Consider the following 6,683-nt stretch of genomic DNA (forward strand, 5'->3'; position numbering starts at 1 on the left):
ACAAGGTTGACATAAGGGAAGCCATATTGTAGAAAAGAAAAACTCTATTGTAACTTTGAATGACCTCTGACAAACTAACCCAGCTGGATATGCACCCTCCAGGAGATCTAACTGCTCTGTAGATTTTATGACCCCTGCTTGTGCATGTACCTCCCAGCTATGTAAGATGATAACTTTGTTTTTTTGAGTTCCTTAGGAATGTGATGAGCCTGGAACAGAGAATCTATGCTGATAGCCATCATCAGTGAAAACTGAAAGATCTGGTGTGGCAACTCCCAGTCTGTAACAGCAGAAGGTAAAATTCCTAACCCCCTCCTCAATAACCCAATGGCCTATATAACTGCTATAAGATTTCGTGTCCCCTTAAGATGGTTCTTTTGGACGTGAGTTGGCCCTCTTCCCTCTTGCTAGCAAGCTGTAATAAAAAAGTCGTTTTTCTCCTACCACCTTGCCTCTTGACTACTGACATGTCTTGCGGCGAGCAGAAGGCCCCACACTGGGCGGTAACAGTTTGGTGACCCAGATGGGACATTAAGTCCTACTCGTGGCCAGCCGACCTCGGATGGGCAGCCTGTTAGGTAAGTCCCTAGCGGCCACCGAGGCTCTCTTTGTCTCGGGGATCTGCCATACCTGCTCTCCCGTGCTGACGCCAGCTGCCTCCTAATGCTGATGTGGTAGGAAGAGAAATGGCTACATCTAGTGGGTGGACAGGCTCACATCTGGAGTAGAGTAAGTCACCTCAGGGGTCCACCACTGAGAACTTTCCTTTCCCTCCATCTGGGGTCCCCTCTTTGAGAAGGGGAAACATCTGGTAAATAGGGTATCCTGCCAGAGTGGGAAGAAGAATAGGACTTCACCCAGAATCTGGGAATCTTCACCCAGTGTCTAGTTTGTCTGTGTCTGTCTGTGTCTGTAAAGTGCTCCAGCATCAGACGTCTTTTGGATTTGGGTGAGTGACCTTGCTAAAATGTGCCTGTGCCTAAAATTGTCTCATATCTTGTCAGGATTGTGGGTTAGAGGCCCCACTGGTGAGATTTGGTTGCTGGGTTAAAGTCCCAGGACTAGGATTGTGGGAGACAATATAAACGTTACAGCCACTGGGGCACTCAAAATGATGGGGTTAGAGTCCCGAACTCTGGGGTAGGGTCCCAGAGTACCCCGGGTTAGAGTCCCAGAGATTGGATTTCTTTATCTGTTCATGTTTGTCTGTGTTAGACTGTGTTATTTGTTAAAATTGGCTGCTTGGGAACTGAGTTTCTCAGTGACTGTAACAAACTGCCTTTTAGACTAATCTTATGAGAGTCTTCTGACTCCGAAGAAAAGAGGCACTGTTCCCTCTGGTCCTTCAGGACATTCCCAGGTGACTGGGGACTTTACAGAGGTGTCAGGGTGTCTACCCATGACGTGCAATGGCCTCATAGGGACCCCTCCTGAAGAATATATCTTACTGGGCCCTCATTGTTCGTGGTGAGGCAATCGGCAGCGGCAGCTCGTCTGTGGCTTAAATCACCTGAACTTTGTGGGTGCCAGGACACATAAGGGAGAGAGCCAACCCCTTGATTATTCCTGTGGGAGCTGCTCCCACTAGCTCACTATCAGACCTTGTTTGTTGTGGCCACCTTGATAAAAGCACCCCCAAAAGGGAGATAACTGTAAACAGCTGGCAAGATAACCAGGATAATTTAAAATTACAGTGGTCATTTTGGGCTCTTTTTGAGCCTCCAAACCAAGGAACAGGAAAAATCTTTAAAGAGTCAAGGGTTCCACCTTTCCACCAAAAGTTTCCAAAAGGTGTAAATGATTACAGAAAACAGCAGAATCTTACCAAGCTTCTTTTGTGTCCTGAGGGCTTGGCTTGATAGTTGTCAGGTTGTGGGGAGATCCTAAAATAGAGTTGGATGAAAATAGGGTGCACCTCATTTTGTGGACAGAGATAGTTGGACACAAATGCGGATTGCACTCCTGTTTGTGGCTAAGAGTCCTACCAAACTGCCGTCAGCCTCAGGGGAATTACATTGACTATTTGAAAAAAGCCTTGGCTGGGCCTTCATTGTAAGGGTCTTGATTTTAGGGATGCTTTAAATTTTCGCAATCTGATTCTAGCTGTAGCATAAATATCCTTTTGACCAGTCATGTCTAAATTCTGAAACAATGGGAAACCCTAATTCGATCCCAACCTGAAACCCCTTAGGCTGCATTCTCCTGAATTCGGTGACTTCCAGCTAGAGGTAAGCAGTAGGAGCTACTGAATATTCTTTGGTTTATTGATCCTTCTCCTCCCAGAGATGGTGGCTATTTTCCCTTGTTGCTGTTTTTTATGTCATTTGTCATAAAGGAAAACCCATAGAGCAAGATGCAGGCAGCTCCACAAGCCTGTTGGCTGGGCGGGCCCGCAGCAGACTTTGCTGTAGGGCCTGCTTGTGGAGTATGCACATAAGGTGGAAGCTATTGCTAACAGGGCATCTTGGAAGCCAAAAGAGCCGCAATATTGGTGGGTGTGGGTCGAGTAGTTAAAAGCCATTATGGTGCTTGCCACCTCCAGAAGTCTCCGTTGAAAGGATAAGTTGGGTGACAGAACGGGGTAGATGACACAGGTCCCCCATCAACTTCAAGAAAATGTCCATGCAATGACGAGGCACACTGTAAAGCATACACAGTCCCCAACCCCATGGCACCGCCCCCCTAGGTATTATTCTGGCTCCAGGAGACCCAAAGCATAGCTAAAGCTATTAATGTGCATGTAAGATGAGGTTTTTTTCCTCTTTTTGTCTTGTGCTATGTCTTGAGAACTTGACTTTGTGATCTCTTTGGTCATGAGGGGTCCCAGTCTATCAGGGACCTTTGTTGTCTCAATATTTGTTGTTTGTTGGTGTACTACCGCCTGTGCAGTGAAGGCCTTTGCTTTCTCGGGCTGTTTTTTTTGGAGTGAACTTTCTGGATCTTGTGAGGGCTACTCCTTTTGCACTCTCTTTTGGGAATGCCTCATGTCCATAGTAAAGCCATAAATGCTTGTAGATATTGGGATATTAAAAACTGACAAGGCAGATATCCCCCAGAAACTCCATCTTGGGGAAAACTTGAGTGGCTTCTCTGTGCCTTTATGATGTAGTTGGACAGGTAGATCAACGTATAATGTCTTTTCGGTTACTACCCAATTTCTGAGAAATTAAGAGCAATTGTCCTTAAAAAATCCTTGTACGACTGGAAAAGCAGCACTAGAGGCAGTTCAGATTCCACCCAGTTCCTTTATCTCAAAAAGGATTATTGCCTCGCCCCTCTCTGGGAAGTGTTATCTAGCTCATTGCCAATTGCTAAGACTGAAGAAAGAAATAAAATTAAAAAGGCCAAAAAACAGCCACAGGAGCACACCTGGCCAAAAATCTGGCATCTCAAATGTCTTCTCCACAAATATTAGTAAAAAGGCTTAAAATGAAAATTTGGATTCATAATTGGGGAGCCTTGTACCTGATTCATGGCAGTAATAGCTATGTAGTCTCTGTGTATGTGTCTATATGTATGTTACCTATGTGTGATATTTTACCTCCAGATGGTATGGAAAAAATTAAGAGCTCTATTCAATTGAAGTAAGCACTTACAAAAATTATTTCTAAATGCAGTTAACCCAAATGTCTTTCAAATTAGCATGATATAAATTAATCTTTAGTAAATTAAAGAGGGTTTAAGTTTGTTCATTTGATTGACAATTGTTGAAAACAAATGATTTATTTATTTTATTTATTAACTTTTTGTTTATTGTATAACATTGGTTTATAACATTGTAGAAATTTCAGGTGTACATCATTATACTTCTATTTCTGCATAGATTACATCATGTTGACCACCCCAATACTAATTACAACCCATCACCACACACATGTGCCGAATTATCCCTTTCGCCCTCCTCCCTCCCCCCTTCCCCTCTGGTAACCACCAATACAATCTCTGTCTCTATGTGTTTGTTTATTGTTGTTATTATCTACTTCTTAATGAAGGAAACATACGGTATTTGACCTTCTCCCTCTGACTTATTTCACTTTGCATAATACCCTCAATGTCCATCCATGTTGTCACAAATGGCTGGATTTCATCGTTTCTTATGGCTGAGTAGTATTCCATTGTGTATATATACCACAGCTTCTTTATCCATTCGTCCCTTGATGGGTACTTAGGTTGCTTCCAAGTCTTGACTATTGTGAATAACGCTGCAATGAACACAGGGGTGCATGTATCTTTATGCATTGGTGTTTTCAAGTTCTTTGGATAAATACCCAGCAGTAGAATAGCCGGATCATATGGTCATTCTGTCCTTGATTTTTTGAGGAATCTCCATACTGTTTTCCATAGTGACTGCACCAGTTTGCACTCCCACCAGCAGTGTATGAGAGTTCCCTTCTCTCCACATCCTCTCCAACACATGTTGTTTCCTGTCTTGTTAATTATAGCCATTCTGACGGGCGTGAGGTGATATCTCATTGGAGTTTTGATTTGCATTTCCCTGATAGTTAATGATTTTGAACATCTTTTCATGTGCCTGTTGGCTATCTGTATATCTTCTTTGGAGAAATGTCTGTTCAGGTCTTTTGCCCATTTTTTAATTGGGTTGTTAGTTTTTTTGTTGTGGAGATGCATGAGTTCTTTATATATTTTGGAGATTAAGCCCTTATCAGTTGTATGGTTTGCAAATATCTTCTCCCAATTGTTAGGTTGTCTTTTCGTTTTGTTGATGATTTCCTTTGCTGTGCAAAAGCTTTTAGTTTGATATAGTCCCATTTGTTTATTTTTTCTATTGTTTCTCTTGCCCAGTCAGACATGGTGCTTGAAAATATGTTGCTAAGACCGATATCAAAGAGGGTACTGCCTGTGTTTTCTTCTAGAAGTTTCATAGTTTCAGGTCTTACATTCAAGTCTTTAATCCATTTGGAGTTAATTTTTGTGTATGGTGTAAGGTAAGGGTATACTTTCATTTTTTTGCATATGGCTATCCAGTTTTCCCAACAGCATTTGTTGAAGAGACTTTCTTTTCTCCACTGTATGTTCTTGGCTCCTTTGTTAAAGATTAGCTGTCCATAGATGTGTGGGTTTATTTCTGGGCTTTCGATTCTATTCCATTGATCTGTGTGTCTGTTTTTGTGCCAATACCACGCTGTTTTGGTTACTATAGCTTTGTAGTATATTTTGAAATCAGGGAGGATGATACCTCCAGCTTTGTTCTTGTTTCTCAGGATTCCTTTACCTATTCGGGGTCTTTTGTTGTTCCATATAAATTTTAGGATTCTTTGTTCTATTTCTGTGAAAAATGTTGGTGGAACTTTGATAGGGATTGCATTGAATGTATAGATTGCTTTAGGAAGTATGGGCATCTTAACTATGTTAATTCTTCCAATCCAAGAGCACGGAATTGCTCCAAGAGCAACAATGTTTTATAGTTTTCCATGTAGAGCTCTTTCACCTCTTTGGTTAAGTTTATTCCTAGGTATTTTATTCTTTTCGTTGCAATTGTAAATGGGATGGTATTCTTAATTTCTCTGTCTGCTACTTCGTTGTTAGTGTATAGAAATGCAACTGATTTTTGTATGTTGAATTTGTATCCTGCAACTTTATCATATTCGTGTATTACTTCTAAAAGTTTTCTGGTGGATTTTTTAGGGTTTTCTATATATAAAATCATGTCATCTGCAAATAGTGCCAGTTTCACTTCTTCTTTTCCAATTTGGATCCCTTTTATTTCTTTCTCTTGCCTGATTGCTCTGGCTAGGACTTCTAGTACTATGTTAAATAGGAGTGGTGACAGTGGGCACCCTTGTCTGGTTCCTGTTCTTAGAGGGATAGCTTTCAGTTTTTCACCATTGAGGATGATATTAGCTGTGAGTTTCTCATATACGGTCTTTATTATGTTGAGGTACTTTCCTTCTATACCCATTTTATTCAGAGTTTTAAGCATAAATGGATGCTGTATCTTGTCAAATGCTTTCTCTGCATCTATTGAGATGATCATGTGATTTTTATTCTTCATTTTATTAATGTGGTGTATCACGTTGATTGATTTGCGAATGTTAAACCATCCCTGCATACCTGGAATAAATCCCACTTGATCATGGTGTATAATCTTTTTAACGTATTGTTCTATGTGATTAGCTAGTATTTTGTTGAGGATTTTTGCATCGATGTTCATCAGTGATATTGGCCTGTAATTTTCGTTTTGGTATCAGGGTAATATCAGATTCATAGAATGAGTTAGGGAGCTTCCCCGCCTCCTCAATTTTTTGGAAGAGTTTGAGAAGGACAAGTATTAAGTCTTCTTTGAATGTTTGGTAGTATTCACCAGGGAAGCCGTCTGGTCCTGGGCTTTTGTTTTTGGGGAGGTTTTTGATTACTCTTTCGATCTCCTTACTGGTGATTGGTCTATTCAAATTCTCTACTTCTTCTTGATCCAGTTTTGGAGGGTTGTATGATTCTAAGAATTTATCCATTTCTTCCAGATTGTCGAATTGGTTGGCATATAGCTTTTCATAGTATTCTCTTATAATCTTTTGTATTTCTGAGGTGTCTGTTGTAATTTCTCCTCTTTCATTTCTGATTTTACTTATTTATGCCTTCTCTCTTTTTTTCTTGGTGAGTCTAGCTAAAAGTTTGTCAATTTTGTTTATCTTTTCAAAGAACCAGCTCTTGGTTTTATTAATTTT

The sequence above is a fragment of the Diceros bicornis genome, chromosome 7 (genome assembly GCF_020826845.1).
Source record: "Diceros bicornis minor isolate mBicDic1 chromosome 7, mDicBic1.mat.cur, whole genome shotgun sequence".
Classification (NCBI taxonomy): domain Eukaryota; kingdom Metazoa; phylum Chordata; class Mammalia; order Perissodactyla; family Rhinocerotidae; genus Diceros; species Diceros bicornis.